The 11,930-nt window shown below is 39.0% G+C and overlaps 1 pseudogene; it reads right to left on the minus strand.

The window, feature by feature from the left end:
- Positions 1-8,528: 8,528 nt before the first annotated feature.
- Positions 8,529-9,943, minus strand: LOC104668724 (annotated as a pseudogene).
- Positions 9,944-11,930: the final 1,987 nt, after the last annotated feature.

Consider the following 11,930-nt stretch of genomic DNA (forward strand, 5'->3'; position numbering starts at 1 on the left):
ATGATTTGGCTCTCAGCTTGGAACTCATTGGTGTATAGGAATGCTACTGATTTTTGTACATTGACTTTGTATCCTGAAACTTTGCTGAAGTTGTAAGTCATCAGATTCTCCAACGCTGAAATGAAATAAAAAAATGTTAAAGGCAGCTAGAAAGAAGAGGCAGATCATCTACAAAGGTAACGCCATCGGGCTAACAGTGAACCTTTCAGCAGAAACCCTAAAAAGGGTGTCTATATTCAGCATTCTTAAAGAAAAGAAATTTCAGCAAAAACAATTCATATTCAGCCGGGCTCGGTGGCTCAAGCCTGTAATCCCAGCACTTTGGGAGGCCGAGACGGGTGGATCACGAGGTCAGGAGATCGAGACCATCCTGGCTAACACGGTGAAACCCCATCTCTACTAAAAAAAAAAAAAAATACAAAAAAAAAAAAAAGAAAAGAATTCATATTCAGTTCGAATTTTTTAATTTAATTAATTAATTAATTAATTATTTTGAGACAGAGTCTCGTTCTGTTACCCAAGCTGAAATGCAGTGGGATGTGATCTCTGCTCACTCCTGACCTCAAGTGATCTGCCCACCTCAGCCTTCCAAAGTGTGGGATTACAGATGTGAGCCACCGCTGCCAGCGCCAGTTGTGAATTTCTACAACTCACTAAACCATGCCCTAAACTAAACTAGTTTTCAGTCTAAAAAACAGAAGTAATAACATAATGCCTAGCACAAAGAACTGTAAACCTTAAATGAGTCAATACACATAAAACGTTTAGAATAGTGCATGGCAGGTAGTAAGCACTCAATGTTGGTAGTGATTATGATGATGATGATGATGATGACATTGATAATGATGGTGTCTGGTTCATCTAAGCTCAAAAAGATGAACTGAGCTGTAAAAAAAAAAAATATGTCTTTTATCATTTACGAAAGAGACATAGAAAAGATCCACCAGTTTCTGATCTGAACTAGATCATGTCAAGCTTATTGTTTCATGAGTAGAATGAGAAAGCAGACAAAGGTGGTCAAGGAGAGGAAAATAAATCACACAAATAGAGACAAGCAAAAATGAAAGAAACCTTGAAACTCCTGAAGCATGAAGAAAGTATCCTTCTTTCCAGATTTTCAGTTTTTGGTTAGTTCTAGTGCTTCTGAGGTAAAACTTAATTTGTTTCTTGTTATTAGATGATTATGAAATTGCCAGTTGTGTCCTTACTATACACAACGTCCTTCTCCCCACAGCCATTTAGTTGGCTTTCTCATTCTTGCATCTGCAAAATGTACCTTTTGAAATGTGCATCATTGAATTTTTTTGAGGTACTCCAGTCTTTTCCATCTTGTTCTGCTTCTCTTGGCATTCATCATTTGAATCTGCCAAATCAATAATGTGAACAGTGTTATAACTGGAAATAAAAAACGATCTGAAATTCACAGGAAATTAGACTGAAGTGAATATAGGAAATACAATCACCTCCCAGACACAGAATGGATTTTTATGGGCTCAGTAAGATATGCCCCAACCCCCACCAGGACCTAAACCAGAAGCATTTAATTACTTAGGGTTATCATTTCATTAACACGAATTCTTGACATTCACATCTAACAGCTGATCCTCAGCTTTCTGCTTATTTCTCTTTTTGTCGGCTCCTGTCTGTTCTCTGCCTCTCAGTCTTTCTCCTTTGTTTTTGTTTTTCCTTAGCTTCTGTCAAAGCTACCACTTCTAAAGCACTGAATTTTAAGCTCCCTCCTCAAATCTCTAAGGAGTCTGTGTACACTTTCTGGAAAAAAAAAAAATGTATATCATACAGCTTAGATTCTAACGGTTAAAATTGTATTAATGGCAGCAGATTGATGGTATATTGCCACTTTAATTAAAGAGGGTTATGGAATGGCATTTTAAATAGCAACATCATTTTCTAAATTGACATAGCTCCTATAATTATAAGGAAAAATCCTTAAATTGAACCTCAAGTCAAACAGTTTCTCTTCCAGTAAGACAGGATATTTTAGTAAATTTTTAATCTGCTAACAAAATATTCACTACAAAATAAAAGGATTTTCCCTATTTTACTATTTTTGCCTGAATCTTAGTACTAGAGAGGCTCTAAAATTATTTCCAAATACTTCAAAAAATAAATTCTAAGTGCTACACGACTAGAAGGAAGCAGAAATACATTTCTGGACAAATCCAGTGGAATAGCTACAAACCACATGTTTCTAAAAATAGTTGTTTCTATTTCTTTTGACAGATACATCATACCTTTCCTATGATCTTTCTTGCATCTTAGAAAGGAGCCTCGGGTCGTTGAATCTTAGCACTAGAGAGAATTGTTTGAGATTTAACTAGTGTCAAACAATTTGGTCTGGCAGAGTCAGACCCACAATGCTGGCCTTGAGTTAACAATCAGAAGCATTTTTCACCCATATCTTGCATTATTTGCAAATCAGCTCCAATATCTTATACCACTCATACAAAGTTCTTGACTCAAAAATCTTAGGATGTGGAAGTTTCATTACGATTTCGGCAAGGACATTATGCTATTTTTAAGATAATGAAGAAAATCCTTTCCTTTGTCATTTTTAAGACTGGTGTCCTAGAACAAATCAAGGAACATATCTTTTACAGAAAACTTTTGAATTTTGGGTTTACTGAAAAAAAAAACTTGTTTTGCTTTGTTTTCAAATTATAAAACAATTTAAATATGTATACAATAGTAGAATAACACAGCACACATATGTTTACTAAATATCCAGTTTTATTAAATTTTAAGATTTCAGTATCTGTACTTCAGTTTATTTTTAAGATATAAAACACAGAGGTGAACCCTCTGTGTATTACTCTGATCCATTTCTCTCTTTCTCTGAAGTAGCTACTGTCATAGTTCTCTCATTTATTATTTTCATGAATATTTTATTTGTTTACTGAATGTTCATGTATCCACAGGAAATATATAGTGCTTATATGGTAATAAAAGTAACAATCTAAATAGAAGCATGTTGAAACTTTCTTGCAACTCATTTTATCTTGTTGGTAAGTGTAGCTCTAGTTCATTTGTGTGAATGGCTATCATTTCCCATTTTACAAACATGTTGCTATTTATTTCTTCTACTATTGATAAACATTCTGATTGTTCTCAATTTTTCTTACAAATGACTCTACAATGAATGCTTTTATCACACCTCCTTCTGCACTTGTGTGAATTTCTCTGTGGTATGTACTTAGTAAAATAATATTTAGGTTATTTGGGGTGTTTTCTTTTCAAAATGGCCATACCAATTTTAGACTCTATGCATACGTAGAGTTCATCAGAATGTACAGAAATTCTCATTTGTCTACATCTTCAACTACACATGCTATTCCCAGATTTGTAATTATTTGTGCAACATACATATATATATATGTGTGTGTGTGTGTGTGTGTGTGTGTATAATAGTTTGATTTTAATTTTGATTTCCCTGATTACTATAGAGGGAAAATTACTGCATTAGTTTCTCTAACTATTATAATAAGTTACCATGAACTTAGTGTCTTAAAACAATAATACAACTTTGTTTCCTCACACTTATAGAGCTCAAAAGTCTAAAATGGGTTAGCTAGGCTGCATTCCTTCTGGAAACCAGGACAACTTTGCCTTTTCAACTTCTAGAGTTTGCCTGCATACCTTGGCTCACAACCCCTACTTCACATTCCTCCAGCCTCTAGCTTTCATCATCACAAACCCAACTACTTTCTTATCCTCTGCATCCCTCTTATATGGGGGCCTAGTGATTACATTGTACCCACTCAGATGACCCCAGATCATCTTCCCATTTCATTACTTACTTTTATAGAGTCCCTTCTACTACGTAAGATAACAGTTACAGGTTCCAGGAATTAGATGCAAACAGCTTTGGAGGGGGCCTTTATTTAGCCTACCAGAAATAGATATTAACAATTTGGAAATTCCTTTAAAACACTTCATATTTATATCAATATACCTATTATTCTCCTAAGTTGTCTTTTGCTAGGTGATTTGTGACGATTTTGTTTTTGAGGTAAAATTTTATGAATAGTGTCAATTATAGACACTAAAAATGTCTTCTAGTCTGTGGTATGTGTTTTTACTTTTGATTTTGTGCAATTTTAAATGTTTTACTGTTTTGAATTTTTAATCTTTGTGGGTACATAGTAGATGCATATGTTTATGGGGTAGATGAGACATTTTAGTATAAACATGCAATGCATAATAATCACAACCTGGAAAATTGGGTATTCATCCCCACAAACATTTTTCCTTGTGTTAAAAACAATCTCATTGTGCTTGTTTAGTTATTTTAAAATGTAGAAATAAATTATTATTAAATATAGTCACATCTTTGTGCTATCAAATACTAGGTCTTATTTATTCTTTCTAACCATTTTATTTTTGTACTTATTAACCACCCATACCTCCCCCACCTCCCCTGTACTCTCCTTCCCTGCCTCTGCTAGTCATCCCCCTACTCTCACTCTTCATGAATTCAATTGTTTTCTAGACTCATAGAGATACCTGATGGTCCTGGATAAGATCCAGAATTCTTTGGATTACCAGAGACTGACACTTGTTATTTTATCTTACTTTCTCCCAAACAAACAGAATCTCTCTCTGTGTGTGCTGAGCCACCTGGAACTGGGGATGTGGTGATGGAAGCACCCCTGAGGCTGCCATGACTGGGACTGAGCTAGGTCAGACCTGAAGCCAGCACAACACTAAACCTTGTCCAAGGCCCTTCCCTTCAGGGCGGCAAGCTCCCCCAGACCCTGGGAGTATCCAGAGATATTGTCTGGGAGCCAGAGACTGGAGTAAAAAACAGGAACAATTTACCTGATCTTCTATTCTAGTGTGGCTAACCTGGCACTCAAACCACAATACAAAGTCTTTTCTCCCCTTCCCTCCATGTTCCATAGGCAGAGCAGCAGAAAAGCCTCTTCCTGTGGCCCCTACTACCTCCAGTCCACAGTGAATTCTTCCAGACCACCACGATGTTCACTTAAAGCCCACAGACTCTTCCATCAGCTCGTGGTGAATGCTGCAAACCTGAGACTGACCCTTCAGGGCACTGCGCTGCTCTTTGTCCCAGGGAAGGTCTGGAAATCCTATCTAAGAGACTGGGCCTGGACTCAGGCACTGCAAAAGCCTGCTAATTTCTCCACCCTACTGTGGTCAAGCAAGAAAAAGTCCCCTTTAGTTTTCCTTCCACTTTTCTCCAACAGAAAGAGTCCTTCACCATACCCAGCACAACTGGGATTGTGCTGGGTCACCCTATACCCAGCAGATGTAAGAGCCCAAGGCCCACAGTGTACTCCCTGGGAATTGCTGCTGGTTTTTCAGGGCCAACGAGCTCTTCAGTCAGCAGGTGATGACTCCTGTTAGAACTGGTACCTTCCCTTCAAGGTAGTGGGCCAGCATGTATATAGAAGTGTAGTCTGGAAGCTAGGTCCTCACCACTCTGTCTGGTGCCCTATCCAACTGTGGCTCTGCTGATATCCAAGATGTAAGACAAAGTCCTCTTTACTCTTTTCTCTCCTCTTTTTAAGCAATGGGAAGGAGTCACTTTCATTTCTGTGCGCTGTACTGCGTTGGGTTGTGGGAAGGGATGGCACAAGCACTCCCTTAACTGCCCCCAGCTGGTAACTTCCTAGGCCACATGCCACCCTAGTCAACTGGCTCTGAGCCCAGTCCAACACTAGGAGTTGCCTAGAAATTGCAGGTTTGTGTCCTACACTGCCTTTCAAGTTTACTTTGGACCCCAGGGCTCTTTAGCCCATAGTGGCAAGGCTTGCCAAGAAATCAAGTTCTGAATGCTGGGACTAAAAATTCCTCTCCCACTAGAGCTCGTCTTAATGCTCCCTCCATGTGTGGGTGCTGACTGAGTCCAGCATGGCATTATTCTCCTCTGTGACAGGGAAGCACTGAGTTCAATATAACGACCCCCAGAGGCTGGGCTCTGCCTCCGCAAAATGCACAGATTCTCTTTTTGTGCTGCACAGTTGCTGCCAGGGTATGGGAGAGGGGTGACATCAGTAATTCAAAACTGTCTCTCCTGCCCTCCTCAATGCGTCTTTTAAGGATATGAAGTTAAAGCAAGATGTTGTGGTTGCTCACTTGATTTTTGACTCTAGTGATAGCGTCTCTCTGTGTGCAGATAGTTGTTAAAATGTGATGTTCCAGTTGGTAGATAAATGGTTTAGGCTTCTATTCTGCGGTCTTGTTTTGCCCTCCCCCACAGTTTTAAATTTTAGTCACTACCCCCTAGTTATTAATTTTATAGCCATCTTCTCCTTAAGAGTATGTTCCTTTCTTATTTTTAAAAATTACTCACACCCCTTTAAAGGTTTCAATGTTCTATTTTCACATTTGTATTCATCCATTCTCATGCTGCTAATACAGACATACCCAAGACTAGGTAATTTATGAAGAAAAATACGTTTAATGGACTTAGTTCCACTTGGCTGGGGAGGCCTCGCAATCATGGCAGAAGGTGAAAGAGGAGCAAAGCTTTACATGGTGACAGGCAAGAGAGCGTGTGCAGGGGAACTCTCCTTTATAAAACCATCAGATCTTGTGAGACTTACTTACCATCACGAGAACAATATGGGAAAGACCCACCCCTATGATTCAATTACCTCCCTCCGGGTCCTTCCCATGACACATGAGAATTTTAGGAGTTAGAATTCAAGCTGAGATTTGGGTGGGGACACAGCCAAACCATATTAACATTTAAGTCTTTACTGTTCCTACAATTATTTTTTCTGTATAATATGAACCAGAGTAATTTTTCTTCCATTTGAATAAATTGTTCTAGCATTATTTATGAAATAATCCAGTCGTACACAGATAAAAATGCTGCTTGATTTACATATATTCATAATATTTCATACTGTTCCCAATGGTGTATTTGTCTTTTCCTGCATTGAGAATACATTCTCTTAATCATTGCAGCTTTAAGCTAATTCTTGGCCTCTAGTAGAGCAACTCCTTCCACCTCATTATTCAAAATTGCATTAACTCTTCTTGGTTCTTTCTTCACTCTTTCATATAAAGTTAGATGTCAGCTTCCTTAAAAATTCCTGTTGGATTTTCTTTCTTTCTTTCTTTCTTTTTTTGAGACAGTCTTGCTCTGTCACCAGACTGAAGTACAGTGGCGTGATCTCAGCTCACTGCAACCTCCACCTCCCAGGTTCAAGCAATTCCCCTGCCTCAGCCTCCCAAGTAGTTGGGATTACAGGTAGACACCACCATGCCCAGCTAATTTTTTGTATTTTAGTAGAGATGGGGTTTCACCATGTTGGCCAAGATGGTCTCGATCTCCCGACCTCGTGATCCACCCGCCTCGGCTTCCCAAAGTGCTGGGATTACAGGTGTGAGCCACAGCGTCCAGCCTCTGTTGGAATTTTAATTCGGATTGAATTGAATTTGTAGATAATTTTGAGGAAGTATCAACATCACTCTGTTATTGTAATTTAATTCATGAACACTGTCTCTACATACACATTCACATACTCGTCCTTTTTTTAATATATTTTCAATGTTTTATAATTTTTCTCCAGAATGGTTTTGCCCCCGCACTTTTTTTTGGGGGGGACGGAGTCTCACACCGTTTTGTCGCCCAGCCTGGAGTGCAATGGCGTGATCTCCACTCACTGCAGGCTTCACCTCCTGGGTTGACACAGTTCTCCTGCCTCAGCCTCCCGAGTAGCTGGGACTACAGGCGCCTGCCACAACGCCCGGCTAACTTTTTGTATTTTCAGTAGAGATGGGGTTTCACCGTGTTAGCCAGGATAGTCTCGATCTCCTGACCTCATGATCCACCCGCCTCAGCCTCCCAAAGTGCTGCCCCTCTTTAATTAAAAATAAGAGGTAACATTGGTTTTGTTCCATTGAGACTGGAATTTTTATTTTCTGTTTGCTTTCTTTTATTATTATTGGTGCCTAAAAAACCCTTTTAATAATTTCTCCATAGATGCTCCTTTAAGTTCTACATAGATAAGCATGTCTTCAAATAGGCATATTGTTATTGTTTTCTTTCCAATTCTTACCTCTCATATCTTTTCTTGGCTCTAGTAAGGACTTTGTAGTTTTTAACTGTAAGCACAATCTCATCATCTTCCTGACTCTAAGGAAACCTCTAAAATTTAATAATTGATTGTGATTTTTTTTTTGATTGGTATTGTTTGCCAAGTTCCATTTTTCTTTTTTATTTATTTGTTGTTCTGTTTTGTTTTTTATTTTTCAAGTTCCCTTTTTTCTTTTCTTTTTTTTTTCTTTTTCTTTTCTTTTTTTTTTTTCAGAAAACTGACTTTAAGATTTATTTTTCTAACTTTTTTCAACAGAGAAAACAACACACTCCTCAGGGAAAGGTGAGGGGTTGAAAACGCAGGACCTGGGTAAAAATTATTATGCCGGCACCTGGAGTCGATAGGCCTGCCTTGGAGAGAACACAGGCACTGCCACACCACCACAGTGAACAGCTGCTGTCTGGGGTCAGCGGACCAGTTCACAGCCATGCAAGGTTGTTATAGATCCAAGTCATAAAAATCTTCTAACTCCTCATGAAACAAGTCCCACTCATCTTCAGAGTCTTAGTTCATCATCCCCACTTGTAGCCAAAAGCATAAGCAACAACTCGCCCAGCTCAAAGGTGACAAGCACTTCTTCATCGTTGTCAAAGGGGCTGCTGTTCTCTCTTTCCTCAATGAGTTCCCAGAAGCGGTTCCTTCATTGGGCCGGTTATCTGCTTGATGTTCCCACTTTCTGTCTCTGTGGCTCCTCTCTATGGCCATCAGGGTACACATGCTTGTAAAAACAGTTCCCTCCAAATGGACAGCTCCATGTCTTTCATCAAAATACCTGCACGCCTTGTTGCTCATTGCCTCTTTGTATTTCACAATGAGTTTCTGCTTCTCTTCTTCCTCCTCCACCCAGTACTCACTTGGAATGACAAAGTTAGATGTGATCCGGCATTCTGGGCAGGACTTTATGACCTTGCTCTCAAATTGCTTAGCACTCCTCCACTTGCGAATGCACCTGAGACAGTTGGAGAGGATCCCAAAGCGGTGCTCTCAGGGGTTGGCTTTTAAATCACCTCCATGCAGATCCCACACACGATTTCCTTGCTGCGCTGCACAGCAAATGAGAGCTCCATGTCCTTCTCATGGGCCTCAGTGCACGATTTTATATGCTGTGGCCTCTGGCCAGCATCCATCGGATGCAGGACCTGCAGCCCACACATGTCACATGAATCTCCATGGACATACACACAGTTCTCCCGATATCGGCACTCTCCCACTGCAGCACAGGGCCACAGTTGCTTCTTTGTTTCCACGGCAGTTTGCTCTTTCTCTGATTCTTCCTTGGTCACTGAGCCCTGCAGGGGTGCTTCAGTGCAGGAAGGCGCAGTGCAGCCATGGTAGAGCTGCCCAGGAACAAACTCAATAGCATTCACCCAGTCCTCTGAATCTGCTCTTACAGTTGCAAAGTTTGAATTTCTTGACTCAGCTTCACCTGTATTCATTTCAACAAGTGGTGCACTATCCATGAGAGACTTGAGGAAGCAGCAAGGGATGACTTCGTAGTTAGCTCTGTAGCAGTTGCTTCTTCCTGTTTAAATGACTTGCTATGTTCATATCTGTAGCAGTCTCCATAAATACAGTACCCTCGCTGAAAATACTTGCACACTATATTATATGGACTGTCAGAGAGGTCATACAAGTAGCAACAGTTATCCCCTTCCTTACAAACCCCACGCATAAAATACCTGCAGGTGACCTGTTTAGTACAGCTGCCGCCGCTGCTGCCGCCCCCTCGCCCGACCACCGGGGACAGAAGGGACTGTGAGGATCCTGGTAGGGGAGGCCGCTGCCGCCACCGCCGCTGCCACTCCTGCTCCTGATGTTGTGACTGTTGGTCTGGGAGCTGCAGACTCCGCCATTACTGTTTATCCCACACAGCAAAGGCCCGGGCACTTCCGGGATCACATAGTTCCCAGGAGAACTGTTGGGAGAGGACTGAGAGGCCAGGCGACGGGAGGGTTAGGGCACTGAGGCACCCGCTCGGTCCCTGCCTGCTCCTCCTCTAGTTCCGTTTTCCTAAATGCAAGTTTGCTAAAGGTTTTTATCCTGTATGATAAACTTTATCAAATGTGTTTTCTGCATCCATCAAGATGTTTATTTCCTAATATTCTTCAACCTATTAATGTAACATCTTTATAACCTATCCATAAATTGCTAAGATAAACACCTACATAGTATGATCTGTGTAGTATATTTCCTTTGAAAACTGCTGAATTCATTTGTCAATACTTTCTACAGAAATCATAGGAGAATTTAGTCTGTAGTATTTTTTTTCTGGTCTATGGTTATCTTATTTTATATGAAGATTATATTTGTCTACCTTCTCTATTTTTAAAATATTTTATGAAAAAAAGAAAAAAAAATTATGTAAGATCAGGATTATTTGTTCTTAGAATGAGTGGTAGAAAATATTTTGTAGCACAGTTTGGTATTAAGATAGCTAGGAAGGACAGATAGATAATAGGCTTGAGCAGAGGGATTTTGATTAATAATTCATTTCTTCAATGTTTGCTGATTTATTGACGTTTCATGTATTTTTGAATCAATTTTTGTAATATTTTTCTACAAAATATCAATTTTACCTAGGTTTTCAAATATTCATAGTATTCTCATTATTTTTTAACCCTTACCATATCTGTAATTATATACCTCTTCTTTGTGCTTCATATTTTTGTACCTCAATTAGTCTTTTTAATGGCTTAGTATTTTTTGTTTAGTTTTCCTTTTTATAGACTGCTTTTATAGAACAGTTTTTGTTATTGTTTAACTCTGTATTTCTGTTTTTTATTTTGCTAATCTCTACTCTCACTTTTATTGTTTCCTTTAAGCCACTTTCCTTAGGCTTATTCTATTGCTTTCCCCCAACTTCTTAAACTGCATATGTAACATATATCTTCACTCTTTCATGTCCTTTCTTTGCTGGAACTCATACATTTTGGCATATAGCAATTACCTTTAAGTTCAGTTCTAAATACTTTTAAATTTTCATTGAGATGTAAACAAAAAGCTACTAAGAAGCACAGTTTGTCCCCAAACATACAGTTTTGTTTGTTATAAAATTATCTTTCATCAATAAATCCTGATTTCACTTTTCTTTCTGATGAGAGTATGTGGACAATTATTTAAACGCTTTTTACAAACTAATATGTAGTCAATTTTTGTAAATGTTGCACAATACTTGAGAAAAAATATTTTTTATATGTGTTAGGTATATGTTCTAATAACTAACTGATATGATATGGTTAGGCTTTGTGCCCCCACCCAAATCTCATCTTGAATTGTAATCCCATAATCCCCATAATACCCATGAGGGTCAGGGGAGAGACCAGGTGGAGGTAACTGAATCATGCGGGGCAGTTTCCCCCATGCTGTTCTCATGATAGTGAGCGAGTTCTCACAGATCTGATGGTTTTATAAGGGGCTCTTGCCCTCTTGCATGGCACTTCTCCTTCCTGCTTCCTTGTGAAGAAGGTGCCTTGCTTCCTCTTTGCCTTCCATGGTGATTGTAAATTTCCTGAGTCCTCCCCAGTCATGCTGAACTGTGAGTCAATTAAACCTCTTTCCTTTATAAATTACCCAGTCTCAAGCAATTCTTTATGGCATATGAAAACAGACGAAAACACTAATTCATAGTTCTATTTTGCTAATTTGGCAACTAAACTACTCTAGTCTTGCAACAGCTTTTCTTTCTTGTTTCATCAAATAGTTTTTGATACATTTGTGCTAAAACCACTCCTTTTTCTTCTTTTAATTTTACGTCTTTTCTGAGTGGCTACTCAGAATTTTATAAATTTTTATAACAAGGTATCTAATAATATTAAGTATCTCTTTCTCCTAAATATCATA

This window comes from Rhinopithecus roxellana, chromosome 10 (genome assembly GCF_007565055.1).
Source record: "Rhinopithecus roxellana isolate Shanxi Qingling chromosome 10, ASM756505v1, whole genome shotgun sequence".
Lineage (NCBI taxonomy): Eukaryota > Metazoa > Chordata > Mammalia > Primates > Cercopithecidae > Rhinopithecus > Rhinopithecus roxellana.